This window comes from Microcebus murinus, chromosome X (genome assembly GCF_040939455.1).
Source record: "Microcebus murinus isolate Inina chromosome X, M.murinus_Inina_mat1.0, whole genome shotgun sequence".
Taxonomy (NCBI): Eukaryota; Metazoa; Chordata; class Mammalia; order Primates; family Cheirogaleidae; genus Microcebus; species Microcebus murinus.
The window spans coordinates 995,945-1,019,599 of NC_134136.1; the positions used below are offsets into that span (position 1 = coordinate 995,945).

Below are 23,655 nucleotides of genomic sequence, written 5' to 3' on the forward strand. Positions count from 1 at the left end.
CCTAAGGAAATACATACTATATGGTAGTCACTAACTTATTTTCTCTTTGTTGCTCCCAGAAAGACCAAGACCTGTATATATGGGGTATATGCCCTCCAGCCTTGGGTCACATTTCCTGATTCTCCTACCTACTGCCCCAGGATCCATGCGGTAATTTATAACCTACTGGCAGGAAGGTTAAAATGTGTGGTAGAATTGCCTTCTAAGTTATTCTCTTCATATAAAATGATCTTTCCCCAAAGAGAATCCTGCTTAACAGTTCATATTAATATTTTGGTTGAGGGCAATGAAGGGAAAGTTGAGAATGACAGTAGTTTCATAATATTGTCCAACAGGACCATCCAGGTGAGACATTATGGTAGAGCAGGAAAGGCACTGAACTAAAAGAAAAGGGACCAGAGTTCCAAAGTCTTTTTTCCCTCTTGGCCTTAAGGTCCCCCTCTGTACAGTGATATGAGATGGACTAGATTATCTTCAAGGTCTATTCCAACATCAATATTCTATGATCCTATGCTTAATTATAATAGAAAAATTCAAATTATATAGGTTTTAAGATAGCATCTTATACCTCAAAAATTAAAAAAATACACAAATTATTTCTGTGCTGTGAGTTATAATAAGCATTCACTTACATTAATAGCTTTATTGGGGGTTATAATCAGCATAGTCTTTTATATGTGCTTTAAATATATAGCATCTCATTTGAGTGACAATAATGACATTTCATTATTTATCTTCACATAATAAAGTAAGAAACTGAGGCTCAAAGAGGTTAAAAGGTTTTCACAAAGTCACATAGCTAGTACATGATGGGTCCAGAACTCCAACTGCAGTCTATCTCTAACCAAATGGTTTTTCCTCTGTAACAATCTGCTCAGGTGATTTTATCCAGGCTTAGAATAAGTGGAACTCATCTAGAAAATTAAATAAGAAGGGAAGAGTCTCTGTTTTTTAAATGCCCATCAATACATGAGTGGATTAATAAAATGTGGTATATGTATATCATGGAGTACTATTCAGCTATAAGAAACAACAGTGATATAGCACATCTTGTATTTTCCTGGAAAAAGCTGGAACCCATTCTATTAAGTGAAGTATCCCAATAATGGAAAAATAAACACCATATGTACTCACCAGCAAATTAGTTTCACTGATCAACACTTAAGTGGAAATATAGGAATAACATTTATCGGTTATTGGGGAGGTGGGAGGTGGGAGGAGGGGATGGGTATATACATACATAATAAGTGTGATGCACACCATCTGGGGGATGGACACGCTTGAAGCTCTGACCCAAGGGGAGAGAGGGGCAAGGGCAATATACGTAACCTTAACATTTATACCCCCATAATATGCTAAAATTAAAAAAAAGTTAAGAAAAAGATCAATTTTTCATATTCCCTAATAAAATTCTTCACACTAGAGACTGAAGCTGTGAACCACATGCAATCGAGTATACAAATAAAATATAAACACACTTTTCAGAGCCCTAGAGATTATAAAAGATTAAAGAAATAGGCCGGGCACAGTGGCTCATGCCTGTAATCCTAGCACTCTGGGAGGCCAGGGTGGGCAGATCACTCAAGGTCAGGAGTTAGAAACCAGGCTGAGCAAGAGTGAAATCCCCGTCTCTACTAAAAAGAAAGAAATTAATTGGCTAACTAAAAATATATAGAAAAAAATTAGCCAGGCATAGTGGCACGTGCCTGTAGTCCCAGCTACTCAGGAGGCTGAGGCAGTAGGATTGCTTGAGCCCAGGAGTTTGAGGTTGCTGTGAGCTAGGCTGATGCTACAGCACTCACTCTAGCCTGGGCAACAAAGTGAGACTCTGTCTCAATAAATAAATAAATGTTTTAATCAGATCCAGCAAAAGTATTAGGAAATTTGGATATATTGGATTCAAATAATCAAGAAGATGAGCCTCAATACAATGAGTCTATATGGCGATGATTAGGCTATATGGAGAAGTCTAGTATACCAAAGACATGCATTCCAAGTCTTTCCAGTAGTCCATGGAAAAGTAGATATCAAATAATATGAACCCAACTCTGTTAGGGAGGCAACAGATATAGGCACTGCTGTCATAGGTCTTGCAGCCTAATTAGGGACATGCCAGAAAGGAAAAGAAAGGAAAGGCAGAAACCTTATATCCATTTTCTTATTTGATAAGCAACACTAGCTTGTAGGGTAGGGATTTTTTTTATTTCAGGATATTATGATGGTACAAATATTTTGGTTACATTTTATGTCTTTGCCTCACTCAAGCAAGGATTAGAGTCATGCCCTTCCTTTCTACAATGCTCACTGTATCCATTAGTTGTGAGTTCAACCCCTGCAACCCCCTAATGCCTGGAGAATATTACTACCATGTGAGCACTGTGGTGTTGATCAGTCAGTGACAATTTGGTGACATGTACATGTGGAGACTATTATTCTGATCTTGTAATATCTCACTTTGGATAATGGGCTCAAGCTCTATCCAGGAAAATATAAGAGGTTCCAAATCACTGTCATTTGTTATTATCAAGTAGTATTCCATTGTATACATATAGCAAATTTTAATAATCCACTCATGGATTGATGGGCACTTGGGTTGTTTCCACATCCTTGCAATAGTGAATTGTGCTGCCATAAACATTCGGGTACAGATCTCTTTGTTATAAAATGTCTTTTGATTTTGTTGGTAGATGCCTAATAGTGCTACTGCTGGATCAAATGGTATATCTATTTTTAGCTCTTTGAGGTATCTCCAAATTCTTTTCCACAGAAGTTGCACTAATTTGCAGTCCCACCAGCAGTGTAGAAGTGTTCCCGTCTCTCCACATCCTTGCCAGTATTTGTTATTTGGTATTTTTTGATACAGGCCAATCTCGCTGGGATTAGGTGATATCTCATTGTGGTTTTGATTTGCATTTCTCTAATGATTAGAGATAGCATTTTTTATATGTTTGCTGGACATTATTCTGTCTTCTTTTGAAAAGTTTCTGTTCATTTCCTTTGTGCATTTATTGATGGGGTTGTTTGATTTTTCTCATTGATTTTTTTAAGTCTAGATAGATTCTTGTTATCAGCCCTTTATCAGATGTGTAGAGAGCAAATAATTTCTCCCATTCTGTAGGTTATCTATTTGTTCTGATGATAGTTTCCTTGGCTGTGAAAAAGTTTTTTAATTTGATCAGATCTCATTTATTTATTTTTATAGCTGCTATGATTGCTTAGGGGGTCTTCTTCAAAAATTCTTTGCTTAGGCCTATGTCTGAAAGGGTCTTCCCAACATCTTCTTCTAGAATTCTTAAGGTTTCATGCCTTAGGCTTAAGTCTGTTATGCATCTATAATTGATTTTTGTGAGTTGTGAGAGGTGAGAGGTGGGGATCCAGTTTAAATCTTCTGCATGTAGCTATCCAGTTTTCCCAGCACCATTTATTTAAAAGATATTCTTTTCCCCACTGTATATTTTTGTCTGTTTTGTCACAGATTAGATTACCATATGTGGATGGTTTTATCTCTGGATTCTCAGTCCTGTTCCAAAGGTCTATGTCTCTGTTATTCTGTCAATACTATGCTGTTTTAATTACTATAGCCTTGTAGTACAGCTTGAAGTCTGGTAGACTGATACCTCCCACTTTGTTCTTTTTAATTAAGATTGCTTTGGCTATACAAGGTCTTCTCTGGTTCCATACAAATTGTAGAATTATTTTTTTCTAGATCTGTAAAGAATGATGATGGTACTTTGATAGGGATTGCATTAATTCTGTAGATCACTTTAGGTAATATGGACATTTTAATGACATTGATTCTACCAATCCATGAACAAGGTAGATTTTTCCATCTGTTTACATCTTCAACAATTTTTCTCATAGTCTTTCATAGTTCTCCCTGTATGTCTCTCACATCTTTTGTTAAATATACTCCTAGATATTTAGCTTTCTTTGAGGCTATTGTAAAAGGTATTGCGTTTTTTATTTGAATTGCAATTTGACTATTATTGGTGTATATGAATGCCTCTGAAAGAAACCAAATATAATAATCATTGTCATCCTAGTGGGAGAAGAAAATGCACAAGGGCTGGAAAAATTATTCCATGGAATACTGGAGGAAAATATACCTGGCCTGGCCAGAAATCTTGATATCCAGATACATGAAGCACATAGAACTCCTGGGAGACTCGATGTGAAAAGGCAGTCACCATGGCATGTAGTTATTAGGCTGACCAAAGTAAACATGAAAGAAGCAATTCTCTGAGCAGTGAGGCAAGAGCAACAAATAAACTACAAAGGAAAATCTATCAGACTAACTGCAGATTTCACATCTGAAACTTTACAAGTCAGAAGGGATTGGGTGCCTATCCTTAATCTTCTAAAACAGATTAATATGCAGCCTAAAATTCTTTATCTGGCAAAACTAAGTTTCATCTATGAGGTAGAAATAAAGTCCTTCCCAGGCAAACAATCTCTGATGGAATTTACAAAGACTAGACCAGCCCTACGGGAAGTACTCAGACCTCCATTACATACCAGACAATACAATCGACACTCTTCAACGTAAAATCATTCAAGAGTTAAAGGCTAGAACTTGGACTTCATGATGTCTCAAAGAGAAAAACAAAACAGCAGGATTTCACCCAACAATATGAATGGAAATCTACCTCAAAAAATTTCAATCCTTTCAATAAATGTAAATGGTTTAAACTGTCCTCCAAAGAGACATAGACTGACAGAGGGGATAAAAATCCACAATCCTAGTATCTGCTGTCTACAGGAAACTCATCAAACCCACAAAGATGCCTTCAGGCTCAAGGTCAAGGGATGGAAAATAATCATCCAGGCAAATGGAAGTCAAAAGAAAGCAAGGGTAACTATAATATTTTGAAGTAACATAAGCTTTAAAATAGCAAAAGTAAAAAAGGACAAAGATGGCCACTACATAATGGTAAAAGGGAAGATCCAAAGAGAAGAATTAACAATTCTTAATATTTATACACCCAACTCAGGAGCACCCAGTTACATAAAGCAAACCTTGTCTGATCTAAATAGCATGATAAACAATAATGCCATAGTAGCAGGGGACTTCAACACCCCACTGAATGAATTGGACAGATCTTCCAAACAGAAAATAAGTGAGGAAATAATTGACTTAAACAGAGCTCTAGAACAAAAGGGTCGAACAGACCTCTACAGAACATTCCACCCAAATAAAGGTGAATATACATTCTTTGCAGCAGCCCATGGAACTTTCTTCAACATTGATCATATACCAGACCTCAACAAATTCAAAAAAATAGAAATTACACCTGTATCTTCTCTGATCATAGTGGTATAAAGTTAGAGTTCAATTCCAACAGAAATACTCACCACCTCACAAAGTCATGGAAATTAAACAATCTATTGTTGAATAAGTATTGGGTCAAGGAGGAAATACAGAGGGAAATCAAGAGTTTCTTCAAACTAAATGATAACAGAGACACTATTTATCAAAACCTGTGGGATATAGCAAAAGCATTCCTGAGAGAAAAACTAATAGCATTAAATGCTCACATTCGAAAAACAGAAAGCTAAAAAATCAACAACTTAATAAACAGTCTCAAGGAACTTGAAAAGGAAGAACAAATCAATTCCAAACCTAGTAGAAGAAAAGAAATAACTAAGATCAAAGCAGAACTAAATGAAACTGAGAACAAAAAAACTATACAGAAGATCAACAAAACCAAAAGCTGGTTTTTTTTTTTGAAGGATCGGGGTTGTTATCCTCATTTCACAGATGGTTCAGAGAACTTAGGTCACTTGTCCAAAATCACACAGCTAGTGTGTAACAAGATTGGGAAACAAACCCATTGATTGTAAAATTTGCACTTTTCTTTGTACATTGCTGCATTTCAACACACAGGAAAATATTGACCAAAAAAAGAGCACTTAAATTTTTTTTGAGACAGTGTCTCACTCTGTTGACTGGGTTAGAATGTAGTGACATCATAGCTCACTGCAACCTCAAACTTCTGGGCTCAAGTGATCCTCCTGCTTCAGTCTCCCAAGTAGCTAGGACTACAGATGCACACCACCACACCTGGCTAATTTTTTAAAATTTTTGTAGAGAGGGGCCTTGCTATGTTGCTCTGGCTGGTCTCAAACTCCTGGCCTCAAGTGATCCTCCTGTTTGGCCTCCCAAAGTACTAGGATTACAGTTTGAGCCACCACACCCAGCTGAAAAATGGCACTTTAGTGGTAAAATATATAGAACTAACTTTAAGTGCAATAGGAATTCAGAAAAGGGATATCTGAATTCAAGTTGTATGTTAATCAGCCCATATTCTCCTCATGAACGATATAGTTCCTAAGGTGGGCCTTGTAAATTATCTAAACAGAGAAAAAGGGGGAAAGAAAATCTCTCTGAGTCTGTTTCTTCATCTATAAGACAGGGATGATGCCCTACAGTACCACTGTTAGGATTGAATGAGATGGCATATGTAAAAGCATTTATCAATATAAACTGTTATTACTACTTACCAAAGTATGAAAGTGGTAATGTATGTGATGTGTGTACATAGAACTGACAATGAGGAACTGGTTTGAGGATAGGTGACTCTGCTACCATCAAATCATAAAATTATAAAATCGCAATGTAAGAAGGGACCTCAAAGGTCATCTGGTCTAACCCCCATCTGGCACTTGTTAAAAAGGTCTGTAGTTTCTTAAGGGAACTGATTTGTATATTGTTATAGTCATTTCCCTCCCAAATTCTGTTAATTTTAGACAACAGAACTACAGATTTTTTCATCAGCCTTATAAATTGTCTTGAATTCGCCTTTTCCTTTAGTTTTAAGGATTTTTAATAATGTTGACTGAAGTAAAAGTGTTATATTTACTTCAATGTGGACTCTTCAAAAATATGGGAACTGGAAGACAGGAAGACAGTCTGCTTTGTTATATTAATTGTTTCGGAATTGTGCTTCTAAAAACAGAGTCTAGGATCTTTGCATTCCTAAATAAAAACTCTGGCTCCTTGAGGGAGATGTTTTAATGCAAAGCACAGAAAAGGGAGAGAAGAGCCCATATCTTCCTCTTTCAGCTCACTTAATTCTGGATATTAATCTCTACCTAGGTGTTAATTTGCCTTGGGGAAGATCCTGCTGCTGATTTGGATTAGATTGGACTTTATAGTAAGCTATCATTTTTTGGCATTGTGATATGTATTTTTCTTTCTTTATTTACTTTTATTTCAGCATATTATGGGGATACAAGTTTTAAGGTTTTGAATAATGCTCTTGACGTCCCTCCCCCCACAACTCTGAGATTCAAGTGTGACCATCACCCAGATGGTGCACATCTCACTCATTATGTATGTATACACCCACCCCATCCTCCCTCCTCCACCTGCCTAGTGTAATTCCTATGTGTCCACTTAGGTACTGACCAGTTAATACCAATTTGCTAGTGAGTATATGTGATGCTTGTTTTTCCATTCTTGGGATACTTCACTTAGTAGTATGGGTTCCAGCTCTATCCAGGAAAATACAAGATGAGCTATATCACCCTTGTATCTGAAAGCTGAATAGTACTCCATGGTATACATATACCACATTTTATTAATCCACTCATGAATCGATGGGCACTTGGGTTGTTTCCACAGCTTTGCAATTGTGAATTGTGCTACTATAAACATTTGAGTGCAGGTGTCTTTATTGTAGAGTGTCATTGGATCTTTTGGGTAGATGCCCAGTAATGGGATTGTTGGATCAAATGGTAGATCTAATTGTATCGCTTTAAGGTATGTCCATATTGTTTTCCACAGAGGTTGAACTGGTTTGCAGTTGCACCAGCAGTGTAGGAGTGCTCCTATCTCTCCGCATCCACATCAACATCTATTGTTTTGGGAATTTTTGATAAAGGCCATTCTCACTAGAAATAAGTGATATCTCATTGTGTTTTTGATTCGCATTTCCTTGATAATTAGAGATGTTGAGCATTTTTTCATATGTTTGTTAGCCATTATTCTGTCTTCTTTAGAAAAGTTTCTGTTCATGTCGTTTGCCTGCTTTTTGATAGGGTTGTTTGCTTTTTTTCTTGTTGATTTTCGTGAGTTCTAAGTAGATTCTAGTTATCAGCCCCTTTTCAAATGTGTAGGATGTGAAAATTTTCTCCTATTCTGTAGGTTGTCTATTTGCTTTCGTGAATCTTTCTTTGACTGTGCAGAAAGTCTTTAGTTTGATTAGGTCCCATTTATTTATTTTTGTTGGTGCTGTGATTGCCTTTGGGGTCTTCTTCATAAATTCTTTGCCTAGGCCAATGTCTAGGAGAGTGTTTCCAACAAATCCTCTAGAATTCTAATAGTTTCATACCTTAGGTTTAAGTCTGTTGCCCAGCATGAGTTGATTTTTCTGAGAGGTGAAAGGTGTGGGTCCTGCTTCAGGGTTCTACAAGTGGCTATCCAGTTTTCCCAGCACCATTTATTGAATAGAGATTCTTTTCCCCAGTGTATGTTTTTGTCTGCTTTGTAAAAGATTAGATGGCTACTTGAAGATGGTTTTATATCAGGGTTCTCAGATCTGTCCCACTGGCCAATATTCCTATTTTTGTGCCAATACAAAATTGATTTAATTACTACAGCTTTGTAGTATAGTTTGAAATCTGGCATATTAAAATCTCCCATTTTGTTTTTATTGCCTAGAATTGCTTTTGATATGCGGACTCTTCTCTGGTCCCATAAATGCCTATAACCAAAAGTCAAAAAGATTACAAATAACCAGTGGAACAGATGTGAGAATCCTGATATAAAACCATCCTCATATAGCCATCTAATCCTTGACAAAGCAGACAAAAACATACGCTGGGGAAAAGAATCCCTCTTCAATAAATGGTGCTGGGAAAACTGGATAGCCACCTGTAGAAGGCTAAAACAGGACCCACACCTTTCACCTCTCACAAAAACCAACTCATGCTGGATAACAGACTTAAACCTAAGGTATGAAACTATTAGAACTCTAGAGGAAAAAGTTGGAAACACTCTCCTAGACATTGGCCTGGGCAAAGAGTTTATGAAGAAGTCCCCAAAGGCAATCACAGCAGCAAGAAAAATGAATAAATGGGACATGATCAAACTACAAAGCTTCTGCACAGCCAAAGAATTAGTCATGAAAGTAAACAGACAACCTACAGAATGGGAGAAAATCTTTGCATCCTATGCATCCGATAAGGGACTGATAACTAGAATATACTTAGAACTCATGAAAATTAGGAAGAAAAAATCAAATAACCCCATTAAAAAGTGGGCAAAGGACTTGAACAGAAACTTTTCTAAAGAAGACAGAAGAATGGCCAACAAACATATGAAGAAATGCTCAACATCTCTAATCATCAGGGAAATGCAAATCAAAACCACAATGAGATATCACTTAACTCCAGTGAGAATGGCCTTTATCAAAAAGTCTCCAAACAATAAATGCTGGCGTGGTTGCGGAGAGAGAGGAACACTCCTACACTGCTGGTGGGACTGCAAACTAGTTCAACCTCTGTGGAAAGCAATATGGAGATACCTTAAAGGGATACAACTGAATCTACCATTTGATCCAGCAATCCCATTGCTGGGCATCTACCGAAATGTTCCAATGACACTCTACAAAAAAGACACCTGCACTCGAATGTTTATAGCAGCACAATTCATAATTGCAAGGCTGTGGAAACAGCCCAAGTGCCCATCAATCCAAGAATGGATTAATAAAATGTGGTATATGTATACCATTGAGTACTATTCAGCTCTAAGAAACAATGATGATATAGCACATCTTATATTTTCCTGGTTAGAGCTGGAACCCATACTACTAAGTGAAGTATCCCAAGAATGGAAAAACAAGCACCAGATATATTCTCCAGCAAACTGGTATTAACTGAGTAGCACCTAAGTGGACACATAGGTGCTACAGTAATAGGGTATTGGGCAGGTGGGAGGGGGGAGGAGGGCGGGTGTATACATACATAATGAGTGAGATGTGCACCATCTGCGGGATGGTCAAGATGGAGACTCAGACTTTTGGGGGGAGGGGAGGAAATGGGCATTTATTGAAACCTTATAATCTGTACCCCCATAATATGCCGAAATAAAAAAAAAAAGAAAAGAAAAAGATTACAAATAGACAATCTAATGAATTGACTCAAGGAACTGGAAAAAGAAGAACAGACCAACCCAAAACCCAGAAGAAGAAGTGAAATTAACAAGATCAAATCAGAACTAAATGAAATTGACAACAGGGAAACTATACAGAAATTAATAAAACAAAAAGCTGGTTCTTCGAAGAAATAAACTAAATTGATATGCCTTTGGCTAGGCTAATGAAAAGCCAAAAATAGAAATCTCTAATAAACTCCATCAGGAACAAAAAAGGAGATATCACAACTGATCCCAAGGACATACAAGATATAATTTATGAATACTACAAAAACCTTTATGCACACAACTTGGAAAATGAGGAGGCAATGGGAAAATTTCTGGAAATACACAGCCTCCCTAGGGTCAACCAGGAAGAAATAGAATTCCTCAACAGACCAATCTCAAGAGCCAAAATAGAAACAGCAATTAAAAATCTTCCTAAAAAGAAAATTCCCTGCCCATATGGTTTCACACCCACATTTAACCACCCTTGCAAAGAACTGGTGCCTATCTTGCAGAAATTGTTCCACAACATCAAGAAGAATGGAATCCTCCCCAACACATTTTATGAAGCAAACATAACCCTGATACAAAAACCAGGAAAGGATGCAACAAAAATAAAACTACAGACCAATATCCTTTATGGATATAGATTCAAAATTTTTCAAGAAAATCCTAGCTAACCGAATGCAGATGCTTATCAACAAAATAATCCATCACGACCAAGTGAGCTTCATCCCAGGATACAGGGATGGTTCAACATATGCAAATCTATAAATGTAATTCACCACATAAACAGAAGCAAAAACAAAGACCATATGATTCTTTCAATAGATGCAGAAAAAGAATTTGAGAAAATTCAGCACCCTGTCATGATAATAACACTTAATAAAATAGGCATAGAAGGGGCATACCTAAAAATGATACAAACCATATATGACAGACCCATAGCCAGCATCATCCTGAATGGGGAAAAATTGAAAGCATTCCCACTTAGAACTGGAACCAGGCAAGGCTGCCCACTATCTCCACTTCTATTCAACATAGTGCTGGAAGTCCTGGCTATAGCAATCATACATGAAAGTGAAATCAAAGGTATCCAAATTGGGGCAGAAGAGATCAAACTTTCACTGTTTGCTGATGATATGGTACTGTATTTAGAAAATCCCAAGGATTCAACTAAGAGACTCCTGGAATTGATAAATGAATTTAGTAAAGTCTCAGGATACAAAGTCTATACACACAAATCAGAAGCATTCATATATGCCAATAACAATCAAATTGAGAGCCAAATCAAAGACTCAATACCCTCACAATAGCAACAAAGAAAATAAAGTACCTAGGAATATACTTAACTAAGAAGGTAAAAGACTTCTACAGGAAGAACTATGAAACACTGAGGAAGGATATAGCAGAGGACATAAACAGATGGAAATCCATATCATGCACATGGGTTAGCAAAATCAACATTGTTAAAATGTCTATACTACCTACACTGATCTACAGATTCAATGCAATACCTATTAAAATCCCAACTTCATTCTTCACAGATATAGAAAAAATAATTTTACGCTTCATTTGGAGTAAGCTGTCATTTTAAGGTTGTCCTCAGTATAGGGGTTAATGCCAAAGGTAATATTAGTCATTTTTCTGCAGCTGCAAACATACTTTCTAAGGAAACAATATTACAAATGGTAATGCATGCATAATTTTTAAAAAGTAATTTATTGTGGTCAAATTTATATAACACAAAAGTAGCCATTTTAAAATGAACAATTCAGTGGGATTTAGTATATTCTGTGTTATGCAACCATTCTATCTAGTTGCAAAACATGTCCTTTACTCCAATGTAAAACCTTGTACCCATTAAGCAGTTTCTCCAATTCCCCACTGCCCTTACCCCATGGCAACCACAAATCTGTGTTTTGTCTCTATGTTTTTATCTTTTCTGAATATTCCATGTTTATAGAACTATACAATATGTGACCCTTTGTACCTCGCTTCTTTCATTCACCATAATTATTTTAAGATTCCTTGAAGATTTTGAAGAATATTGACTGCCAACAACTATAGGAAATTGGGAGTAAAAGAGTTCCTACTCTAAAACATGGCATTCACTTAACGTTTCAGAAAAACTAAATATATACATAGCTCCAAATGGTGGGAACGAAATTCTTGGAAGGATAAAGTGAGGTTTATCTGCATTCCCGAGGATTAACCAGAGTCAATATTTGCATCACTTATCATAGAAGCAGGATAAGTCTCTGAGAAGGATTTGGAGATCAACACAGGTACTGAGGAATAAGGTTATGGGGGAGGAGAGATTGTCACATGGACTTTAAGGCTTTCTCTCTCCTTGTGTCTGATTGCCTCTCCTATACACACTAGCCCTTCTGTGATGACACTGAAGAATTGGGGACTGGGGCAAGAAGGATCAGGTATACCAGGAGGTGAAAGTGGCTCCAAGAAACAGTAAAATCCACAGAGGTGAAGGAAAAAGAAAAGGTCATAGTTTAAGTTGTGGTACACAGGAGCATTAGGAGAGTTCCTGTGATTTCTTGATTGGTCATTCCTCTGTAAGTGAGAGAAACTGCTCATGCTAATACATTTTGGATGCCTGTCTTACAGGAAGCTCTACAAGGAGTATGGCCTGCAGAGACCCAGGAGAGCTGTCTATGTATCCAGCTTCTCTGCCTGAGATTGTTTTTGCCCTTTAAAGAAAGCATAATAATATAGAGAAATCGAGTCAGATAGACCTAAGTTCAAATCTGGGCCCCACCACCAAGTTAGCTAGCTGTATTATCTTTGGCAATTTAATTCACTTCTCTGACCCTTAGTTTAAATAGTTATCCTCTATGAAATGGTGATAATATGTGTTGCAAAGTATTGTGAATATTACATAAAAATTATCTTGCTTTTTAAATGTCAGATATTGTTATTACCACCTTTGGATTGCCTGAGGTTCAGTTTCAGATAATCCTCATTTATCCGGCATCATTTGAAACAATAGGGTGGTTTTTAAAAATGAATTTGTCAGGCCGGCGCGGTGGCTCACGCCTGTAATCCTAGCACTCTGGGAGGCTGAGGTGGGTGGATTGCTCAAGGTCAGGAGTTCAAAACCAGCCTGAACAAGAGAGAGACCCCATCTCTACTATAAATAGAAAGAAATTAAGTGGCCAACTAATATATATAGAAAAAATTAGCCGGACATGGTGGCACATGCCTGTAGTCCCAGCTACTCGGGAGGCTGAGGCAGTAGGATTGCTTGAGCCCAGGAGATTGAGGTTGCTGTGAGCTAGGCTGATGCCACGGCACTCACTTTAGCCTGGGCAACAAAGAGAGACTCTGTCTCAAAAAAAAAATGAATTCGTCAGACAATTTAAGTATTAGTGTTTAAAAATTGATCCTTGGTGGAAATATTTCTAAAATATACTATACAATTCTATACCTGCTTAAACCATAATCTGAAAGGAATTAAACCTCTTCATGATGAATGGGGCTCATTATTAATGAACACCCATTAGTATGCATTGCTATCATAGAAGACACAATGATAGCCCCCAAGCACTGAGAGACTGGAAGCCATGGGAGAGGGGCAAGGTTGAGACACATAAGGTTCTCTGCACTTACACTCAGTAGTCTCAAAAAATATATTTGTGTATTTATTATGTCTCTTATATAGTTTCTGTTTTTTTCCCCTCATTCTCAGCGTGTCAGAACTTGCTTCTTGCTGTTCCTGGTATACCTACCTCTGGCTACTGCCTTTCTAATTGTTCTGGTTAGTATAGACTGGGAAACACAGATAACTAAACTTATTAAAATTATGTCAAATGTAGTGGTTTTCCTGTTGTGATTCCTGAACCAGTAGCATAAACATCACTGAGAAACTTGTTACAAATGCAAAATTTCAGGCCCCATGTAGATTTACTGAATCAGAGAACTCTGGGGTAGAGCCCAGCAACTGTTTTAACTGACATATATGATCAAGTTTGAGACTTACTGCCCTACTATGCTTGTTAATATTTCACATTCTTAGGTCTCATTCCAACAGATAAGATTTAGTAGATCTAGGGTAGGACCTAAAAGCCTTAATTGTTTAATCAGTACCCCAAATTATTGTGATGAAAATTGTCAGAAGGCACACTTGGAGAAATATTTCCCAAGCCCAGACCAGTGCTCTTCAAGTCTACCTGGGGATTTTATTAAAATACATATTCTGATTGAATAGGTCTGGAGTTCAGCATTTTTTAAGTATTTTTTTCACCCAGGCTAGAGTACAATGTTGCAATTATAGCTCACTGCAGCCTCAAACTCCTGAAGCGATCCTCCTGCCTCAGCCTTCTGAGTAGCTAGGACTACAGGCACATGCCACAATGCCTGGCTAATTTTTTTTTTTTTTTTTGTAGAAACAGAGTCTCACTATGTTGCCCAGGCTGGCCTTGAACTCCTGGCCTCAACTGATCCTCCCACTTCAGCCTCGCAAAGTGCTGGGATTACAGGCATGAGCCACACTGTACCCAGCTTAGGGTTCAGCATTTTAATGGGCTCCAAGGTTATACCTATGCTACTGGTTAGTGAACCACACTTTGAGTAGTAATTACCTAGAACTTTATATAGTAGATACTTTGTGTTTTTATTTTACTTGGATTTTGAATGTTTTTAAACAGAATTTTGTCTACTAGTAAAAACAGTATCAGCCTTCCTTAATTTTGCAAAATATGCTGTTTTCTCCAAATCAAATATTTTCAAGGTTGTTTATTCATACTTATATTTCAAAAATTGAATTAAAAATTGATTATGTACTATGAGTTAGTTGGCTTTAAGTACAGAATGAAGGAGCTCTTCTATGAGTAAAGTTGTGTGTGCTTTATTTCCTAGATGCAATGTCATCTTCTTAGGCTCCTCAGACGCATTTTATTCTGTCTTCTGTATTTTTTTTTTTTTTTTGAGACAGAGTCTCGCTTTGTTGCCCAGGCTAGAGTGAATGCCATGGCATCAGCCTAGCTCACAGCAACCTCAAACTCCTGGGCTCAAGCAATCCTGCTGCCTCAGCCTCCCGAGTAGCTGGGACTACAGACATGTGCCACCATGCCCGGCTAATTTTTTCTATATATATTAGTTGGCCAATTAATTTATTTCTATTTATAGTAGAGACGGGGTCTCTCTCTTGCTCGGGCTGGTTTCGAACTCCTGACCTCAAGCAATCCGCCCACCTCGGCCTCCCAGAGTGCTAGGATTACAGGTGTGAGCCACCGCAACCAGCCTGTCTTCTGGATTTTAAGTATACCTACAGTAGGGAATAGGTAGCAAAGATTACCTGCCCAAAAGGTCCAAATTCTATGACAGATTAATTTATTCTCTGTAGAACTAAGATGTTGCTGTTTCTCTAGTCTAAAACACTACTCTCAGCATTTATCTTTTCCCCTAAGGGTATTTATTGATTGATAATCCAAGCCTTTTCCCATAGGCAAGGCCATTTGGTTTCTCAGAATGAGCATCCTGAGTATTTCATCCTTTCAAGAGAGAATGGGACTCTGAGACAGCGTTGGTGCTTATCATGGACTTTGGCATGGATTTATCTCTAGCCTTGTCCCTATGGAAAGAAAATTCCTTGGTAGGGATGTTAGTCATTGAAACTCCTCAGCATTTACCTTGTGGATTGCCTTCAACATTTCTATTACATAGGGAATTTGTGTTGGTTGCTGGCATCCTCAAAAGGAGTAAAGGCAAATAAATGGTAAAGGCTGTCAATCTAAAAAGCTTTTCATTTCTTCTATTTCAAGATGGGTAAATGACTCCACAGCATGAATTCTAAAGTGAACCCAGTACCCTCAAAATATTTCAGTGTGTTAACCTGATCCTTCCAAAATGTGGTGTGTTGATCTTCAGGGTTGCTAGAGTTGAAGATGTTTTTATGAAATGGACTTCAAAAATTATTTTAGTTTACTTTGTGGAAGAGCCAACCTTAGAGTTGTTGAAGGTAAACTAGAATGTTATGTACTTGTTCCTACCCTATCCCTTTTTACTTATTTCCTCTCTTCTTCTTATGCTATTACAATAGTATAGTGGAGCTGGGATCAGACAGACCTGGGGTTCAAATCTAAGTTTGTTCTTTTCTAGCTGTGTAGCCTTGAGCAAGTTACTTAAACTTTGTGAGCCTTAGTTTACTATTCTGTACAATTAGGATAAAATCTATATTGTAGGGTTGTGAACATTATAAATAATATGTTTAAAGCATCTAGCATGATGTCTGCTACATAGTAAGTGCTTGAGAATTAGAAGCTGTCATTGTGGATAATAACATTATTATCTGCACTGTTCATTTCACAAGGTTGTTATAAGGATGAGCTTGAAAATTATAAATTACTATACCCAGTACTATACCTTATTATTACTCAACCAATATTATTTTCTACTAATCCAGTGGACACATACTGTCCACTCCAGGTGGGTCTTCTCATTGTACCATCTAATACTTTTTCTTATGCTATCCTATGCTGTTACTCAACTCTTTCATGTCTTTCACCCATCACAGTGAGTTTCAAATGTGTTCAGGTAGCAGAGCACCTGAAGTCATGATTGTCCTTATAGAATTTCATGAACTAGCTTTATCATACATAAAATAGTTATTTATATGATTATAAAAATTTATTTAGCACCTAAGTGGACACATAGGTACTACAGTAATAGGGTATTGGGCAGGTGGGAGGGGGGAGGGGGGCGGGTATATACATACATAATGAGTGAGATGTGCACCATCTGGGGGATGGTCATGATGGAGACTCAGACTTGTGGGGGGAGGGGGGGAAATAGGCATTTATTGAAACCTTAAAATCTGTACCCCCATAATATGCCAAAATAAATAAATAAATAAATAAATAAATGAAAAAAAAATTTATTACTATTTTTATTTTGTATTTCAATATGGGGAAGCTGTAGCAAGTGTCAAAAATTAATGAAATGTATAGAAGGGGAGTTTTGAATTGAGGTAATGCTATCTTAATTGCTTTACAAATTGAGAAAAAAATCACTATTTCATTTAAATAGTGGAATACCCTGGTCCATTGTATAGAATCCCAGTGTTCTAATGAAGGAATTTGAGATACACTGGTCTATTCCTCCAAAAGTTAACCATCCTGTGATGGATAATTTTATTTATTTTTATTTCAGCATATTATGGAGGTACAAATGTTTAGGTTACATATATTGCCCTTACTCCCCCTCACCCCCAAGTCAGAGCTTCAATCATGTCCATCCCCCAGATGATGCACATTGCACTCATTATGTGTGTATATACCCATCCCCTCCTCCCCCCTCCCATATGCCCAACGCCCGATGAATGTTATTCCTATATGTCCACTTAGGTGTTGATCAGTTAATACCAATTTGATGGTGAATAGATGTGGTGCTTGTTTTTCCATTCTTGGGATGGATACTTTTATATTCAATACTCAGTTTTAGGCCAGGTGCGGTGCCTCACACTTGTAATCCTAGCACTCTGGGAGGCCGAGTCGGGAGGATCCTTTGAGCTCAGGAGCTCGAAACCAGCCTGAGCAAGAGCAAGACCCTGTCTCTACTGAAAATAGAAAGAAATTAGCTGAACAACTAAAAATACATAGTAAAAATTAGTCAGGCGCAGTGGTGCATGCCTGTAGTCCCAGCTACTCGGGAGGTTGAGGCAGAAGGATTGCGTGAGCCTAGGAGTTTGAGGTTGCTGTGAGCTAGGCTGATGCCACAGCACTCTAGCCCAGGCAACAGAGTGAGAGTCTATCTAAAAAAAAAAAAATTATGGAAAATGACAGCCTAACCATAAGCTTAAATGCTAATTGTATTTACTGTACCAAACATGGTTTCATTGTTTGAGTAAATTAACACATCCTGTGGTACCTGATATGCAACTATTGATCATGCAAGTGTCTTTTTCTCCATCGCTGTCAGTGAGGCCCACCAGAAGCAGTTTGCTTTCAGGTGGCAAGGCCAGCAATACACCTTCACTATCCTGTCTCAGAAGTATATCAACTTGCCAGCCCTATACAAGAATTTAGCCTGCAGGAATCTTGATTTCCTTTTCCTTTACAACATATCATACTGGTCAATTACACTGATGACATTATGCTGATTGGACCTAGTGAGTAGCAACCACACTAGACTTATTGATAAGACATTTGCATGTCAGAGGGTGGGAAATAAATCTGACGAAAATCCAGATCACCTTTTCTGTGGATACCAGTCAGCTACTTTCCCCAGGTATTCCTGTCATTACTCGATAGAATCATGAACAAAATGGCTGTGGCAGCAGGGATGAAGGTTATGCCTGGGCTCAGTAACATGGATTTCTACTCACCAAGGTCAACCCATGTACAGCCACCTCTGCCCAATCTTCCAGCTACAGACACCAATACCAAGTCCTCCATACAGCATCAATATTTGGTGTGATTAACCAAGTTACCTGATAGCAGGTTGCTTACATTGGACAACTTTCATCATGGAAGGAGCAGCATTTTTGTTCTCACTTGAATAGACACTCTGTAAATGGATTTGCCATCCCTACGCAATGCTTCTGCCAAAACTACCATCCAAGGATTTATAGAATGTTTTATTCACTGTCATGGTATTCCACATAGCATTGTTTCTGATCAAATAACTCACTTCATGGCAAAAGAAGTGCAGTAATAGACCCATACTCATGAAATGCATGAATCTTACCAAGTTCCCCACCATCCTGAAGCAGCTGGTTTGATAGAATAGTGGAATGGCCTTTTGGGAATTCAGTTACAGTATGAGCTAGGTGGTAATTCCTTTCAGTCTGGGGCAAGGTTCTCCATAGGACTGTATATGCTCAGAATCAGCATGCAGTATATGGTGTTGTTTCTCCTGTAGGTAATATTCAGGGGTGCAGATACCAAAAAGTGGAAATGGGAGTGGTGCCACTCACCATTGCCCCTAGTGATTCACTAACAAAATTTTTGCTTCCTGTACCTGAGACCTTATACTCTGGTGGCCTAGAGGTCTTAGTTCCCAAGAGATGAATGCTTGCACCAGGAGACACAACAATGATTCCATTAGGCTGAAAATTAAAACTGCTACTTGTTCACTTTGGACTTCTAATGTATCTGAGTCAACAGGCAAATAAAAGAATACTGTGTTGGCTGGGGTGATTGATCTTGACTACCAAGGGAAAATGAACTGCTACTCTATAATGGGGATAAGGAAGAGTATTTCCAGAATACAGGAAATGCATTAGAGTGTCTCTTAGTATTATCATGCCCTGTGTTAAGCTCAATGGAAAACCGTAACAACTCAATCCAAGCAGGATTAGTAATGGCCTACATCTTTCAGGAATGAAGGTTTGAGTCACTCCCCTAGGAAAAGAATCAAGACCAGTTTGATGAAGACAAGGGGAATACAGAATTGGTAGCAGAAGAAGGTAGTTATAACTACCAGCTACGATAATGTGACCATTTATAGAAGCAAGGATTATAATTGTCATGAGTACAGTAGTCCTCTATTATCCATAGTTTTACTTTTCAAGGTTTCAGTTACCTGCAGTCAACTATAGTCCAAAAATATTAAATGGAAAATTCCATAAATAAACAATTCATAAGTTTTAAATTGCATGCCTTTCTGAGTAATGTGATAAAATCTCATGCCATTCCGCTCCATCCTCCCTGGGATGTGAATCATTCCTTTGTCCAACATATTTATGCTCTATGTACTACCTACCCATTAGTCACTTGCAGCTGTCTTGGTTATCAGATCAACTGTCAGGGTATCGCAGTGCTTGTGTTCAAGTATCCCTTATTTTACTTAATAATACTTTGCTAATAAAGTAAACTAGTACTTTATTAGTTTTTGTTGTTAATCTGTTAATGTGCTTAATGTATACATTAAACTTTGTCACAGGTATTTATGTATAGGAAAAATTTATGTATGGTGTATATAGGGTTTGGTACTACCTGTGGTTTCAGGCATTTACTGGGGGCCTTGAAATATATCCCCTGCATGTAAGGGGGAACTGCCTTAGTTCTTCTTGTGTTATGAATATATTTGTGTATGTTTATATAAATACATATAAATGTGTATTTGTTATACATATATGTATAGCAAATATATCTTTGTTTTTCTCCCTTTCTTAATATCATGTAACATAAGATGCATTGACTTGTTACCATAATATTTAAATATTGGATAATTTATATTATTTCCTCGGTCATTTTACTTCAAAATATTATAAGTTATAAGATATCAAGGAGAAGAATAAACATGATTCAAGTACTTTGCCACCTCTTCTGATGAAGGAATTAGTTCATTTTTAATTGTACAGAGGACACTTGTAAGGTGGACTTATAATCCTTTTATTCTATATATTTAGAGATTAATTATGCTTTAAGATGTATATGGGTGCCAAGTTGACAAAGGTATGAACTTGTTACAATAAGTTTTATGAGTCAGCTTTACTGGATCACAAGATGCCCACATATTTCATTAAACATTTTGTCTGCGTATGTTTATTAAGGTATTTCTATGTGAGATCAGCATTTGAATCTGTAGGCTGAGTAAAACAGATTTCCTTCCCCAATGTGAGAGGGCATGATATAATCCATTGGGGGAATGAGTTGAACAAAAAGGCAGAGAAAGGGAGATTTTGTGCTCTTTGCCTGACTGTTGAACTGGGATAGTTTTCGTCTACCCTCAGATTAGAATTTATACCATTAGTTCTCTGGTTTTCAACCTTCAAATTTGGACTAGAACTTATACCATCAGTTCTATTTCATGAGCCTTTGAACTTGGACTGGAGCTATGCCACCAGCTTTCCTGAGACTCCAGTTTCCAGATGGCAGATCATGAGATTTCCCATGCAAGAGCCAATTCCTTAAAGTACCTCTTCCTTTCTTTCTCCCTCTCTCTCTCTCTCTCATAGAGTGTCCTCTTGGTCTGTTTCTCTTGAGAACCCTGACTAATACACTTCCATTAAAGCCAAACTCTTCTTCAGGAAGACTTCCCTGATCATTTCAATCCTCTCTGGCCTGTCTTTTCTGAACTTTTCCCTAAGTAAAATCAATACCATGAAATAGACTGAATTGTTCTCTGAGAGTTTCATGATTATTAATTTCATCTCTCTGATTATAAAACAAAAAGCAAGAGAAAATATATCTACTGAGTATCTAATGTGTTCTAGTCAGTGTGATAGTTCCTTCATATACATTATCTCATACTCTTTTCATAAGAACCCTTTGGTGTAGGTTTTATTATTCCTATTTGTAGATGAGGAGCCTAAAGATACAGGTCACACAAGTTAGCAAGTGATAGAATCAATATTTGAATCGGGGACTATATGACTCTAATGCTTTAAATCTTGAGTTAGCAAAAAGGAAGAATCCATGTGTATGTGACAAATCAAGTTATTTTTGGCTCAGCTATTTGTAGGTTTTTTAAAAAAATTATCTCATAAACAGTATATTACTATATGGTTGTATAGGCGAGATGAGAGTAAGGAAATCTTTTTTTTAGGAAATCTTAACTGATTAAGCTCAGGCCACTTTCTTCCTTTGTAAGGTATTTGCATAGTTGTTTTTGTCTGATATGTCAAAGAAAATATGCTGAGTCCCAAGATTTTTTGTTGTTGTTGTTGTTTGTTTGTTTGTTTGTTTGTTTGTTTGTTTTGCTGACCACAGTATGTTTTAATGTTTTGGTTCTCCAGGTTGATAAAGGGCTTGGGGGCCGGGGAGATGGCTCCCGTAGGGATCATCAAGAAGCCCAGAGCATGCTTTCTGATTTGATGCCAATCTCCCACTGCTGCAACTGCCTCACTGAATCTACTATTATTGAAGATAGGAAGCATAGAAAATCTGGAAGATCAAGCAGAGGGGAGGATGAAAGTAAATAAGACGCAAGCATCAGGTCAGAAGTGGCAAGGTCAGGGGTGAGAATATGGTTTGAAAATCTTACCGCAAGTGTGTTTTTCTAGTTTACTTTATGGCTCTGAATTAACGTTGGCATCATTCATTAGTTAAATGTGAGACTCTTAGACACAAAGTTGTGGGTTTGTGCTTCAACTTAGATACCTCATTTGAAGCCAGGTAGAGTGGAAAGAAGATATTTGAGTCAGATAATCATGTGAGTCATTTTTCTTCCATGTTGGAGATTTGAATTGCAGTTTCCTCATTTGTGAGTGGAAGCAATAATATACTGCTGAGACCCACTTCCAGAGTTATTGTGAAGATCACATGAGGTAATGTAGGTGAAAGTACTTTGTAAACTCTGAAGCACACATAACCTATTTATTGCTGTTTAACAATCATCATATTCAACTGGAAATGCCACAGAGCTGGGCATCTAGACACCTGGGTTGTCATCCCAGCTCTACCCTACCTAGATGACCCTTTAGGTCCAATCCTACTTTAAGGTTTTCCACAATTCTCCTTACACTTGTTAAAAGGATGACAATGTTTAACACTCACACATAAAATATCAATTGTAGGTACAAATTATTAACTGTAAGAGTTATCTTCTATTTCTTGAAAAGTAAAATTTTGTATTATAAGGCAAGTTCAATAGATATAATTTGTTGTTAAGATGTAAAATAATAGATGGTGCAGTTCTACCAGACATTTTAGCATGGGCTCAAGACCTTTAAGAAATTAACCACTTTTAGAAATGTGATCCAAATGTTGAATTCAAAATAAAAATGTAAAGATGGATCTCTAAATTTTATGTTTTATTTAGGAAGAAATAATTACAGTTTGGGGCATGCACGCAGACTAGGTGGTCTTTCGAATGTCTGAAAAAGAAAGAGAAGGTTAGAGGTTTTACTTAAAAGGAGCAATGTTACATATTGCTCTTTGAGAAAGTTTATAACAGAGTAGTCAACCCTCCTCCCATAGATATGGAAGGGAAAGATTGAGACTGGGGAATATGTAACAGAGGGAGTGCCTTGGAAAACTTCCCCCACTCTTTTGGGAACTGCAGCCTGGCCTGCATCCCTGAGGCAGGTTAAGTCTTTTGTTAAAACTCCCAGGTGGTACCGGCCCCCCAGGTGGGCACTGGCAGAGTTCACAGGCTTTGTTTTTGGCAGAAATGGGAAGATTAGAATAGTTAACCATAGTAATTGCCTGAAGCCAAGAACCCTCCCTTTAAAAGCTCTGTATTTCTTCCCTTGCTACAGGAAGTTAAAAAAAAAAATAAATAAATAAAAAAAAAAAAAAAAAAAAAAAAAAAAAAAGCTCTGTATTTCTGCCTATGTTCAGGAAATTTGGAATTTTGAGACCAGAAGGTCTACCATATTTTCTTTGTTGACAAAGTAAATTATCTTTTCTTCTTCCTTAAACTGTTTGTCCTCATTCTTCTGAATTGCCCTCGTTGACAACTGGCCAAGCTTTCAGTAACAAGTTCATTGGCACTAGTAAGGGTTGGGGGAGCTGACAAGCTCAAATTGGTGAGTGACAGCAGTGACTGACTAAAATTAGTCCTAGAGTTGCAGCAAGTTATTTCCGAAACTATAAATAAAACTGATTTCA

The 23,655-nt window shown here is 37.4% G+C and overlaps 1 protein-coding gene across 1 annotated transcript in view; it reads left to right on the forward strand.

Moving 5' to 3' along the window:
- ZC3H12B (zinc finger CCCH-type containing 12B) overlaps window positions 1–23,655 on the forward strand; it is a 378,671-nt gene that overhangs the window by 292,409 nt on the left and 62,607 nt on the right. The gene's annotated exons all lie outside the window — the stretch shown is intronic.